General features: G+C 37.2%; 1 pseudogene; it reads right to left on the bottom strand.

Moving 5' to 3' along the window:
* Window positions 1–7673: 7673 nt before the first annotated feature.
* On the bottom strand, window positions 7674–14567 carry LOC147843493 (uncharacterized; annotated as a pseudogene).
* Window positions 14568–14952: the final 385 nt, after the last annotated feature.

Raw genomic sequence — 14952 nt, 5'->3', positions numbered from 1 at the left:
GAGGGATACAGGAGTCACCTAGTTTTTCATTTTAGCTGGAGCGTTACCTTTCTCTTATGAAATGTATACTGGTACAGATGTAGTAGTCAGAGGAATAGAACTAAGAAGTATTAAAGTATCCTTGCATTCTGTCATTTTAAAATCCTATTTGGTCACAGGCCAAGCTCGAATTGGAGTACGAAGTAATCTGCCGGTGAAGGGTGTCATCCTGGGAAATGACCTGGCTGGAGGTAAAATTTTTCCTTGACCTATTGTAATAGATAAGCCTGATTTCCCTGTTGTTTTTCCTGCCTGTGCTGTTACTCGAGCATGGGTTTATGACCCCTGGTGCCACAAAGTCTGTTCCTCTGTGACACCTCACTTATCTAGAGGTAGTGACTTTTAGGGCACAAATACTTGAAAGCAGAAGCTTAAACACTGTGCAAGCTTGGAGGGTTACGTCTCCATAAGTCATATTCAAATGAGAAAGAAGCCTTACATCGCGTGGATTCTTCAGAGTAGGTGGTTTCTTTTAAGCCACTAAATTTGAGTCCTGAAGCATCGTGGCATATTCTTGGCATACAATGGTCTACAAAGGATGACACATCTGGTTTTAATACTCAAAGATCGGCCTTCAACATGTCAAGGTATCTTGTCCATTGTTTCTTCTTTAAAGAGCCCATATTATGGGTTTTTGAAAATGCCCTTCCATGTACAGATATGGCTTGAACTAATGCATGTTTTTTCCTGCACTGCCACGAAATTCGTCATGCGTGGCCATGCAAGCTCCTGCAGTGGCTTTTTTCTGATTTTTTTAAAGATTGCTGCGCTGCATGCAATGGCCACCAGGTGGCACAGGGAACAACATTCTGGGGTGCATTTCCCAAGCTCGTTGACTTACCATGGTCGCAGTTCCGTTGTTACATGGTTCACCAATTTGCTGTGTCTCGAAACCATATTTCAATAAATAAATAAATAAAAAGAAAAAAAAATTGCAAACACTATCGCAAACCTGTGTGGTTGGAACTACAGCTCTTATTATGTCATTATAGCATAAAACGTCACTGATTTGGCCACAGCTGCAGGGTGTGTTTTATTATTATTATTTAATCAAACGGGAGTTCAGATATTACATAACTAATTTTAAATAATTTGGGGTACAAAGTGCCCTAAAATAGCACTGTTTGTGACAGTTAGAGATTAATTTAAATGAGTATCTTTGTTAAAAGAATCCAAAAACAATTTTCTTTTAACAATTTTTGACAAGTATGTTGAAAGTGTGTTAAACACTTTTTAAATATTTTTTGTTCTCAACACATTTAAAGTCTAATATTTAGCTGTCCATTTTAAATAAAACAAATTGTATAATGAAAATATGATGAAATTAATTTTACCACATGGCGTAATGAAAAACAACATAGCTAGCCTATATAAGTGTTTTTTGTTGTTTTCACATAGTAAACATACACCCACTAAACATTAGACGTGTACGGGCGATGTGCAGATGATGTCTATATTGCGTTCGTCGGTCCAGACCAATTTCACTCAATGATTTAAGTGTTAAGAATAGTTTTAAAGCCTGGCCCATTGTGGTCAAAGTAGTTGATTAAACGTGAAACTGACGGGCGCAGTATATTGACATTAACAGAAAATGATTTAGCCTAATATAGGCTAATCTGAAACTGATTATTTCACTGTAATTTTATTTACTAATATTTTAGTTATCAGAGCAGTTTGTGTTTAGACACTGAAGCATATAGGCCTAAGCAGACCTTGTTTTTAACTTTCTCACTATTTGGAGAGGGACTATTAAATTGGCATCAGACGGTTTAGTTTTTTCCTGCATCAGACCTGCAGGAAAATATCAGGCTTTAATTTAATAAAATTAATAAACTTAATAAAAGGCTGATTATTTTACCCACAATGCCAATTGTAGCATATTCTAGATCTTTTTCACTAAAATGACAAATTTATATTGCAAAACGAAAACACTCACCGAATCCTTTTTAAGAACTGGCATATGCTGTTTGTCCAATTATGTTTTTTTCCTTCTTTAAATAAAATAGGCTACCTCAAATAGATCGCTCCACAGAAAATATGCATTTAATTAATGCTTTACGTGTGCGCGCGCTGCCTGTAATGAAATACAAATGACAATGAACCTTAAGGCTCTAAGTTGACTTTTTGTAAATATTGGCTACTACATAGCATATAAAAATTTTATTGTTTACATATGATATTGCATTAATTTGCTTACATGTTTTTAAGCTGTAAATTGGAAGCCTTAGTTTGGTGCGAAGTTCATATGCAAACATCAATAAAAACTTTGGATTTGTTTGATTGATAGATCAGACTATGTAGGCTATTAAAAAATATATATTATATAAGAACTATTTATAACTGTAATTTTCCAAATGAAAAAAAAAGGTTAGTTTGTTGGTTGAACACTAAATCATCGTATTTATTATGATGCGGCTCAGCACAGAGGCGTTCAGCATCACAGTGGTGTTGGTGCTATTCTTTAATAAGATATCGACAACGATTTTTAGAACCATCATTTCATCTTTATCTAGTAGTTATCATGTTTGGTGCGAACTGGTCTAGGTCAAGTGTGAACAGCTGCAAGTAATATAAGAAATACATTTTTTTTCTTTAGTAAATTCATTATTATTTTAAAAACTAGGCAACCTTTTTTTCTGTCTGCTGCTGCGCAGCACTTTTTGGACGCATCAGGGAAAACTGCAAGTTCAAAATGTGTTCTTTGTCCTCAAACAAGTATGTATGTTTTTATGAGACGTGGTAAAAATTAAAGGAAATTTAAATACATAAAGAGCATTATAGTGCTTAGCTGATGAGCGCAACGAAATATAGGCTATTTTTTTTTATGTACTGCTCTTATGTGCTGAAACACTTAACACTTTCCTTTACTTAAGATATAATAAGCAACATCTTTAAATTAAGGGAATCACCTATTAAGTGTCATAAAGCCTATAGGGAAAGATTCATGTTTCAGTTTTCTCCGGAGCATTTGGGATGAATGTTGGACAGCGTCTGTCTAACTGAGGATGTTATAAAATACATTTTACATCGAGTTATTAATGGAGAATTTTATATATGTGGTTTTATATTATGGATGTGTGCGCTCCCTGCGCTGTGTCCCTCCGTTAGTGGCAAGACCACTGGATTTCGATGCCAACAGTCGGTCAGCGAGTAATTAAATGAATATGATGAATGAGAACACACAGGCATGTGCGTATAGACATGAGGCCGAAATCATGTCGCGTTTTCACTGTCGGGCTAGTAGCTCGCAGCGTGTCATGCAAACCCAGCCCCCAGAACATTCCCCGAATCAAACGTCACACAACCCGCCCACTTCAGCGGGAATCAGGCAGATAAAGCACACCATACTGTATCATCACGAGAGCAATAAAATAAAGACAACCGAAACAAACAAATGACACGTTACTGTACAGCAGTAGGCTACATAATAGCCTATGTCTATATGCACAGGCCTGTGTGTTTAATGTGTTTAATTTACTCACCGACCGATCTGTTGGAATCGTGCATCAAGTGGTCACCATTAATAATTCGGTAGAAAATTTATTTTATAACATCCTCATTTCGATAGACGCAGTCAAACATTCAGCCCAAATGCTCTAGAGAGACCTGAAACATATTCATTTTTTCTTATAGGCTATATGAAACATCTAAGTGTCATTATGTGATCTTAAGGAAAGTGTTAAGTATTTCAGCACATAAAAGCAAGTAATATAATATATTTCATTGCGCTCAGCAGCTTTTCACTAATAAAGCTCTTCATGTAAATTTCTCTTTTCAATTTCAGCTCTACATATACAAACATCAACACTTGTTTGGGGACACAGAACACACTTATTTTTGCAGTTTTTCCCGATGCGTTTTTAAAGTGGCACAGCGTAGCTGGATAACAGAAAAAAGGTCACAGTTTCTGCTTTCACACGATTTGATTATTATCATTGTGTCCAAATACTTTATAAATACTATTTTAAACCTTCTCTGGTGTTTGTTTTTAGAAAATATCTAAAATCTTTATTTTCAGATAGGCCTTTGTAAAATGAAAGTTAATATGGCTTTAACGGTTTCATTTATGTAGGCTATATAGGCCTACCTAAATTGTTATAGCTAGCTTGCTTGTTTTATATTGGTTAATTTATTTAATGCAATTGTATTATATCCGATATTTGTAATTCTTTAAATTATATTTCAATATGGCTTAGGCTATTTTATTAAGATATGACACTATTGTTTTGAGTCTACAAAAGTAGACACGTAATTTGTTACGTTTTATGTTTTTGGTTGTATTCATATTGTGTATTATCTCCAAAATAAATAACAAAAAGAAAGAAGTCACTCACAGCATCAACAGAGCTGTGAAGAGAGCGCTCGTTTGATCGGTCTCTCACACACATACAGGCATCTAAACGCGCTCAAACACACCGTTTAAACTTGACAAAAACTCTCGAAAACCTTTATTGTCTGCTGTGTCTTTAATAAACATCAGGGACGCAGCAAAGTCTCTTATAAATTAAAATTGTATTATTTTTATAAAAATACCTAAGCCTCAGTTATTCGGCTCCATCATCCACCCACCACGCTGTGCTCCACTTTTTTACCGTTACTCTCCTATAACGTTACAGTGTTCTCTGATAAACTCTGCATGTGAGCTCGATGAAAATACCTTGTTCTTCCCTTTCCACATTAAGCGAAGGGAAGCTGGATATGTCAGCGTATATTTCATGTTAATGCTCCTCAGCATCCTCCGCGATGCAGTGAATGCTTTCCTTTTCCTCGCCAACTCCTGAGACATGTTGGGAAAGAAAGAAATCTTGCATCCCTCCAATTCAGTCGCTCTTTTCTTTCTGGCTGCTCGTAAAACTTTCTCTCTGGCTGACGACCGTAAGAACTTAATCAGCACCATTCGCGGTGGTCGTTCGAGATCAGGTCTGGGAGAGAGAGCGCGATGGCCTCTTTCAATCTCGAGCTCTCTGCCCGGATTTATTCCTAAGGCTTCCGATAGAAACTTTTGAACACATTTAATCATATCTCCTGCCTCCACACCCTCTCGCAGGCCAATTAGCCTTACATTGTTGTGTCGGCTTCTATTTTCTAGATCCTCAACTCTATTTCATAAAACCATCAAGTGCTTTTCATGTTGCTCGCTCCCGCTTATGAGTTTCGCGGTGGTGTCTTCCATGCTGGAAGTGCAGCCTTCTGCTTCATCCAGTCTCACTTGTATGGTGTTCACTGTGCCTTTAAGGTCAGTAACCACTTCTTTAATTGAAGATACGTCCGTCGCTACCCCTTGTGAGGTGGAATTCATTTGACTTATTTCTGACAGCAAGTTATTCATCCTGGAGTCGTGATCTGCCTGCTTGGATGATGGCGCTTCCGGTGTCAGCAAGGTCTGTCTAGATGCCAATCGGCCCGGTGCTGTCGTCTTAAAATACTTTGACGTGGAGGTCGACATCTATGCTCTAAGACGTTGTTTCTGTTATAGGATTTAAGGTCTGAAATATATCACTGATTTCGATCGAGACATGGAGTGAGAAAGTTTGGATTAATTAAATAAACTGGTGGGTTGACGGAGCTACCAAACTACGCCGCCATAGTCCTTGGCTGTCCCACGTGACTCCTATATATATATATATATATATATATATATATATATATATATATATATATATATATATATATATATTTATGTGTGCAATCCTTATTTTTTAATCAAACTTAACCAATACAAAAGTTTTAAATGAAATAAAATAAAACAAGTATTTAAATTGTATACAAAAAATGTAACGTATTTCATAATTGCTGCAAATTATTTTAATTTTCAGGTCCTTGGTCGAGTAAATGCCCAAATGAAGCAATTATAAAAGGGCTTGAAGCAATGGATTTAGGCCACTTGTTTGTCACAGACCAGATGTGCAACCCTTGCTGTTCCCTAGAGAGAGTGAAGTTGAATTGACTCCCCAGGTAAATTTTGCAAGAAATCAAATCGTTTAAAACAAAAATCTTCTGTTTAGTTGCATGACTTCAATGCTGATATTTACAGATAATCCTGGATGCCATCCAGTGGCCCCAACCACAGCATAAATCAAACAGTGAAACTGATGACATACATCCTAAAAAATGCAGTCTTGTTTCAGGCTTTTTGAAAGCATTTATTAAACATGGTATTATTTTATTATTCAATGCTGTTTCTTTATTTCAATTTTTGTATTATGAAATTTGAACATTAAACAACATTGTGCTAAAAAATTATCTTTTTGTCTTAGCATCACCCAACAATGTGCGGAAACTTCTCAAATTCTGGGTTGGCTGGGAAATAATGTCACGGTTGTGGATCTATCTGCTCTTCTATGATGTGTCTGCGTGGTGCGATTGTTTATCTGTGTTTGCGGTGCGTGTGTGACTAGTGTGTGTGCGCTTGTTTCTGTATTTGTGTGAGTCGCGTGGCTGTCAGTGTTGTTGTTTTCATGTCATCAGCTGGGCGGTCACATGATCATGGTCACCGGTCGCCTAGCACCGCTCAGCTGATTATCAGCGCTCCAGGTGTAGCGCATTACTGTGGCTATAAATGTTCCGCGTTCCTGTCTCACCTTGTCAGTTCGTTGTCCTCACTTGTCTTTGTATCTCTGGCAGGTTCTCCCCGTTAAGTTTGCTGATGTTGTGCGCTGTTTGAAGTTATCTCCGATGAACTTTGATTCGCTCTGTTGACGGGGATTGAAGTTCTCTCCCATGAAAATTTGATTCGCTCTGTTGACGGAGAATTATTTACTCCTTTCATCCACCTCTTGTGATCCTCAGACTTCCAGCCAGCCAGCTTCTCATTGTTCTGTTTTTATCACTTCTGTGTTGTTTAATAAACTATCGCTTGCATTTGGGTCCCCACGTCTTCTTTGAACAGTGTGACAAATTGTGCCATGTTGCTTCAAGGTGGATGTTGTTAAGTCCAGTGGACCAAATCATCTGCCGAAGGCATTTACTTGTCACGAGCGCCTTCCAGATCATTATACGTCCCTCTCACCTCTTATAGGTGACATGATGGTATATCTGCAGTCAGTGGAGAGTGGTTTCGGCCTTGTGTAGATGTTCTGTAACTTAAAGGTTTAGACCAGGGGTGTCCAAACTCGGTCCTGGATGGCCGGTGTCCAGGAGAGTTTAGCTCCAACCCTAATCAAACACACCTGAAGCAGCTAATCAAGTTCCTACTAGATATACTAGAAACCTTCTAGCAGGTGTGTTGAAGCAAGTTGGAGGTAAACTCTCCAGGACACTGGCCCTCCAGGACCGAGTTTGGACTAGTTCTATTTTTTGACTGACATATTGTTAGGTATTGGTTTATATATAATGTACAATATACAAAATGTTTTTATACTTTGTTTACATTGAGATTTCTGGTTAGGTCGCCTTTTTGGTTTTGTAGAAATGTTGTAAATGTTGTCGCAGAACTAAACTTTACTTTGTATTGCAAGACCATTAGTTGAGTGTATGTGCAGTAATGCACCAGGGGTCTGATACGAAGACCTAATGTTCATTGTAATATGGTAAATAATTTTTTTTTAATTACCCAACTCAAAGTTATTTATTTGAAGATTGACTGATTCATATTCTGTATACTAGTAAAAACCGAACATGTAGCAAATCTAAATTTAAGTAAGCAAATTATTCACATACTGAACTGTGCTCAAAAAAAGTCCATTCCATTGGACTCTGAAGGCTGTAGAGGATTAATATGTTCTCTCAGCTGCCCCAATTGTTCGGGAGATAAAGGGCTGTCAAACTTAGGAACACTCACTATGGAGTGGGAATCCTCTCTAATTCCACTGTCTTCTAAATCAAGGTAAGGAATGTTCAACTCCTGAAAAAAAATTTGGGAAAAAATAATTGCTTATGACTAAATACATTTTTAAGGTATAATTTAACTATTAAATCAAAGTTAATTTTGGTCTGTAATCTTAGTATTAAAAAGATTTGTTTGTATAACTATTTTGATACCTCTGGGTTGGAAATGGGATTTTCCATCTGACTGACCTCCCACAGTTGGTTTGGTGTAAGGTTTTGCTCTGTTCTCAATGGATGGTTGTCCCATCCCTCACGGAACATGTAAAGATTTGCTTGCAATCGGGGCAGAAATACATAATGGCGGCAAAACAAGTGAAGAGTGCTGCTCAGATCCATCATGTCCTGTTCCTCCAGTGTGTGCAAAACTTGATAGAACAAGCTGGTGACCCCCATCCAGAGATCACACCAGAGCCTCTCTATTCTTTAAAAATAAATAAATAAAATAATAGATAATAAAATTGATGTTATTCATTTTTTTCTTACAAATGGTAATTTAAGATGTCTTACAGATTTACTAATCAATCTAGCCTCTGGTTGTGCACACTTTTGCCTGCTATAAAGCAGTTACTGTCTGGCCCTCGCACAGTAAACATCAGATGAGCAACACCCACGTTCTCTCCTCCCTGATCAGCACGCACTCTAAACAAGTAAGATATAGCAAAACAATTTGCTTATACAATTTTGTAAAATGTCAAGAATAATATATCAAACATATAAATGTATTTGTTTACTGTACAAAGGTTATAAATTACTATTAAAATTGTACATATTGCATAATACAAAAAAAATTACAAAACAAAGACTTAATAATTGTACTGCAGTGGATATCCAAATTCCTCCACAGCCTGACTGAAGAAAGAAAGGGTTGTGTCAGATCTGTTGTCTGCAGCTCTGAGGTACATGATCTGTTAAAAAAAGCTTTAAAAACTTTTAATCTGTTTATTTTTATAGAAATAATAAACTTGAAATAACTTAAATTTTATGTATTCTCACCTTTCGTGAAAAACCATCAATTCCTGCAAAGATCACTATATTGTACCTTAAACAAAAGTTAAAACATTAAAACGTGCTGAAATCTGTTTCGCACTTCACATTTATAGCTATAAAACATAATGCTGGTTACCTGATCAGCTTATGGTTGGTGTCTATATGTGCTAAGTACTTTGGGTATGACACTGAATATGTTCGCCTGATTACACATCCCATTCTTGACAGAATTCCAGGGCTGTCAACCCGGTGCATTGCTGCTTTTACTCTGTTCCACTGGAGCCTATAACCTTGTGCTTTCAGTGTTCCTTTCATGAATCTATAGCCTGTGTGGAAATATAAATTTCTATCAACTAATTCCAAATGAACAATAATCTACGTATAACTAAAAAGTTATATTCTTTGGTTTTTAATTATATAATTTCATTAACATCCCAGCTAGGAGGGACATTTAACCTTTATCTCTCTGACTACAGGCTAAGCCAGTGATGCAAATGCTTTAAACGACTCTGTGTTTGTCTTCGGGTGTTGCTTTTATGCTACAGAAACCCTATGTTGATTAACTTGTGTGGTCAGTAGCTGGGCCGTTTTTTAACACCTATGCCATGCTGACTCCAACTCTTAATTTGCATGCTTTGTTTAGCCAAATCCCCTCCTCCTAAGAACACAATATAGACATGAAATCTTTGTCTTAAATCAGACTTGTGTGAGACTTGTGAGAGACTTGTGAAAGAACTTGCAGACTGCGGACCTCTAGTAGGCTCTTGCAGACACATGGACATCTTAAAGACGCTGTATGACTGCAGATTAACCAACACGTCTCAATAAAGGAATTCTGCTTGTTTCGAGTCTCCTGGACTGGGTTCTTCTCTTCTTTTCATCTCATTTATTATTTTTTACAACAACTTGGTGCCGTGACCCGGATAGAGACTGAAATCATCAAATTCTCAACAATTTGCCACAAAAGACTGAAATCCACCTGAAATTCAACTTGAACCTTCAAGATCAAGGAAATTTCTTCAGACGGAATCTTCAGCTCAACGGCAATTTGAAGTCACTCAGCGAATGTCACAAATTCTCAACTATTAGCTGACTCCAACCCTGATGAAAATTGAAGTTCGCTGAATACAACGATCAGATCACTCCAGACTGAATCTTTTCAGCTCAACCTCGATTTGGTGAGTTTCACTCTATCAAAAGAACCATACAGACCAGTCTATACACATGGTTATTCTCTGCTCCCTCAGAGAAAAGTTAACAAACAGCTGCAGGGTTTGTTTAACAAAAAGTTATCCTCTATTTCAATAGAGAAGTAACAGTTTACCCTCTGTTCAGACAGAGAAGCAAAGCCTTACGTGCTATTTTCTTTTAAAAAGTTATCCTCTCTTCAGAGAAGTTAAGCCTTATGCAATATTTTCTTTTCTTTTATTTCGTTTAACCTCTGTTCAACCACAGAAGTTTAAGTTTAGCTATACAAGCTAATTTATGTTATCTCTTGCTCAGGCAGGAAGTTTTAGCAACATGTGCTAATATTGTTACCCTCTGTTTCGCCAGAGAAGAAATTACTACACTTTCATCTGAAAAGTTTTAGTACTTTTACTTTGTGATAATAAGCTCACAAAATGTTCAGACAGAATACAAGACTGATCACTACAACTGAAAAAAGGTAGTTTAACATCTCCTTTATTGTCAGATCAGGATTTCAAATCGCTGCTAAGACAGCACATGGACTCAATAACAGAGTCAGTCAGGCTAAATTTGACAAAGAAATTTAGCATTGACCCAGATAATGTTTGGACATTAGATGAATGCAAGAAAGTGCTTGATGCATGCATTCGCAAAAACAATGTAAAAGGCATTATCTGCTGCTACAGAGAATTCAGTTTATCTCGAGCTAAACAACAAGCTCAAGCTAAATCAGAATTAGAAAAACAGATCCAAGAGCTTCATGCTAAGATAACCTCATTAACAAAACAACTGAACCTCAAGAAATCAAAAACTGACATTGAGGAGGTTAGTCAGCCTGATAATAAACATCCTGACTTAAAAATTGTCTCTGAAACAGACATTTCCATCCAGTCAGATAGCGATTTACCTATAGGCTCAGTAGAGGTTTGTGGTGCCAGAAGATCTAAGAGAACTGAGAGTTCACACAACAACACTTCTGTTGTTCAAATTCAAACAGTTTCCAGAACACTAGGACCTAGAGAAATAGACAGACTATCTCAAAGCTTACTATCAGCACGCACAAATTTTTCAGAGTTTAGCAGAGCACTAATCAGCAAAATGCGTCTTTATGACATGTCATTAACAGAAGTCACCCAGCTAATGTCTCAAATTCTAACTGAATCTGAATTCAACAGTTTTGAGCATACTGTGACCTCTAAATTACAACATGCCAGTAAGGATGATTTGAGAGAGGGTGTTTTGAAAGCTCTAAAGAACATTGTTGGACCAAAGATCGACTGGTCAAAAGTAACTTCTTGTGTGCAAAGGAAAGATGAATCTGTAAATGAATTCACTGAGAGATTTTGTCAATCCGCCATAACTTACAGTGGATTAGCTGATAATTCGGACAGTGTGCTAAATGATAAGGGACCCCTAGTCCGCATCTGGTCAGATGGCCTTGCAACTGAATACAGACAAGCTTTGCCATTTCTTAACATCACCTGGTCTTCCACCACTCTCAGAAATAATCTGAACAGTTTAGCTTTGTGGGAAAGAGACTCTCATATCAAAGACAGAGTCAGATTTGAAGCAGCCGCCACTAAGGTCAACACGGAAAAGACATCAAATCACAAATGTCTTAGGAAAAATATCTGTTGTCATTACTGTGGTAAAAAAGGACATTGGATGAGGGAGTGTAGAAAGAATAAAAAGAACTTTAAAGAGATGAACAGGGTAAATCAACTTCTGAACAGTTTGCTAAATGCCCTCAACATACCCCTCCCCTCATCACTAAATCCATTGAGCTGTCCACAAAGATGCTAACCATTTTTTGGCTGTGAGTGCTTATTGTCCCCATTCATTTACAATTAAGATGAAAGACTCTTTGTAAAAAGACACAAAGGAAACTTCTTTCTTTTTATTGGGGAACTCTGCTTAAGTCTACTTACAGCCTTGAATGTGTTTAACACATTTTCCAATCACCACCCATTCAATGTGATGATGTCTGATAGGACTGATATTTATTGAATGATAGTTTGTGTCTCACATTTTAAAGTTTGCCCACCACACTCAGGGACAGAACAGGACACACAAACCAGTGAGGAGCCCAGGGCAGAACTGAAAGCAACAGGCTTCAGGGGCCGCACCCTGTGGTGAAGACTCCCTTTTTCCCCATTTATCCTCACCTCACTGTTTTATAGGTGTCATAACTTTAAGATTAGGAGACAGAAAATACACAACACTATATGATCACCAACTTAACACAACCACTATACGATCACCTGAATAACTAGACCCATGAACTGTATGATCATACAAGTCTATGCATGAATACTGCTGGTCTGCTGTTTCCGTGTTTTCTTGTGTGCAGGTAAACACAAACACTGCATCTTCTCAAGAAACACTCTGAACCAGAGCATCACTACGAAGATCCATGAATGACAGGAAGTCATCAGATCAACTCTGTGCTGGAGAAGAACCACAAAAAACACCTCACAAAAGACTGAACACTATTCACAAGCCATGGACTTTCAGAAGATCTGCAGTTTAACTACATGATTTTTTGTGTCATCATGTAGGATTTGTGACATTACAACTGATTGTCATAAACGTGTGAACAGTTTTGAAATCTACACTTACATCTACGTAGATATTGAAATGACACAGAATAAGTTAAATGTGCCTGTAACTTTTTCCAAGTTACATGACTGGAAGATGGAGGCTTCCGTTATCAAACAGAAGCCATTGAATGGATTTAGGAAGGCTTATAAATTTATATTTTTTTGTGAGAGTTTTTAAATAACTCTCAAAGGGGGAACTGTGGAAATATAAATTTCTATCAACTAATTCCAAATGAACAATAATCTACGTATAACTAAAAAGTTATATTCTTTGGTTTTTAATTATATAATTTCATTAACATCCCAGCTAGGAGGGACATTTAACCTTTATCTCTCTGACTACAGGCTAAGCCAGTGATGCAAATGCTTTAAACGACTCTGTGTTTGTCTTCGGGTGTTGCTTTTATGCTACAGAAACCCTATGTTGATTAACTTGTGTGGTCAGTAGCTGGGCCGTTTTTTAACAGCTATGCCATGCTGACTCCAACTCTTAATTTGCATGCTTTGTTTAGCCAAATCCCCTCCTCCTAAGAACACAATATAGACATGAAATCTTTGTCTTAAATCAGACTTGTGTGAGACTTGTGAGAGACTTGTGAAAGAACTTGCAGACTGCGGACCTCTAGTAGGCTCTTGCAGACACATGGACATCTTAAAGACGCTGTATGACTGCAGATTAACCAACACGTCTCAATAAAGGAATTCTGCTTGTTTCGAGTCTCCTGGACTGGGTTCTCTCTTCTTTTCACTCATTTATTTTTTTACAACACCTGCATTTGGCATCCTTTCTTTAATTTGTGAAATTAGCTGATCGAGTTCGACATTAGTGCAGGTACTGTACAGTCCTCTAACTGTTAAATTGTTCTCTGCCGTTTTCCTACAGAGTGTAGCTTGAGAAACACCCAGCAAATGTGAAATTGTTGTCACAGGCAGTCCAATCTCCAGTAGATACGCAACTTGTTCTATAAACACTATAATCCTTGGACGCCCACATTCACTTTGTCTTTCTATCTGAACGGGACAATTGTGCATGTATGTGATTCTGTATGGCATTATATAACTCAGTTAATTTTTCTGTCACTTCCAGAGACACATGTACATGATGTGCTATAGCATCGAGAAATACGACCTCCTGCCTACATACAAAATCAAGATCGTCAATATCAAGTTGGGATTGCTGATAAGCATGTGTAAGCCGTGCAAGTAATCTCTTCCGAATGTGGTGATGTAGTAATTCTTGAAGGGCAATAAAAAAACACTTATTGATAAAATTAGTAAAAAAAATTACCTACAAAGATGTATAAATAGGTTTGCATAAAAGGGTAATCTGGAAAATGTATTTTTAAGATTACAAATATAATTGCAGTTAAAAAGCTATTTTTAATAATAATTAATTTTAAAATGGGGGCATCACGTTGGCGCAGTGGGTAGCACGATTGTCTCACAGTAAGAAGGTCGCTGGTTCAAACCCCGGTTGGACCAGTTGTGTGGAGTTTGCATGTTCTCCCCGTGTTGGTGTGGGTTTCCGCTGGGTGCTCCGGTTTCCCCCACAGTACAAAGACTTGACGTACAGGTGAATTGGGTAGGCTAAATTGTCCATTGTGTATGAGTGTGAATATGTGTCTCCCAGTGGTGGGTTGCAGCTGGAAGGGCATCCGCTGCGTAAAACATATGCTGGATAAGTTGGCGTTGCATTCCGCTGTGGCGACCCCAGATTAATAAAGGGACTAAGCAGACAAGAAAATGAATGAATGAACTTTAAAATGGGCTCATGTCTTTAATAATAAATATAAAACCCTCCTGTACAATTCTATGCATGTTTACCTCATTTGTCTATTTTTATCAAAATATGCTTGTGTTAACATAAGTAAATATAATTTAAGCCATTACAATATAGGATTTACTGTTCTGTGTTCTCAAATCCATCATGTATTACACATAAACCTTATTCTAAAAATGTATTTACCACTCTATATTAGATAGAATATCCTAATATTTTCTGCCTTAACCACATTACAGAAAAACATTGAACTGTTGCAAAGTGAGCTTAGAGTGAAAACATGTTATTAAAATGTTATCTTTTAGATTTATCATAACTTCACATATATGTTTAAAAAAAGACTCGTCTAATGGAAAGTTAATATCAGTTTTAATTAGCCTATCATGCAGCCTTAAACAGGGACATAGTACTTTCCGTCAATGAACTAAGTCACATTGCTTTCTGTTTGTTAGGTTAAGCCTATATATTGGTGTCACTTACCCAAGCAGCTTGCTGACTTAAATTTGTATTATCCATAGCCAAAAGTGTTTC

Source organism: Danio rerio, chromosome 6, assembly GCF_052040795.2.
Source record: "Danio rerio strain M-AB ecotype USA chromosome 6, GRCz13ab, whole genome shotgun sequence".
NCBI classification, from domain to species: domain Eukaryota; kingdom Metazoa; phylum Chordata; class Actinopteri; order Cypriniformes; family Danionidae; genus Danio; species Danio rerio.
This window is presented reverse-complemented; position numbering and strand designations above follow the sequence as displayed.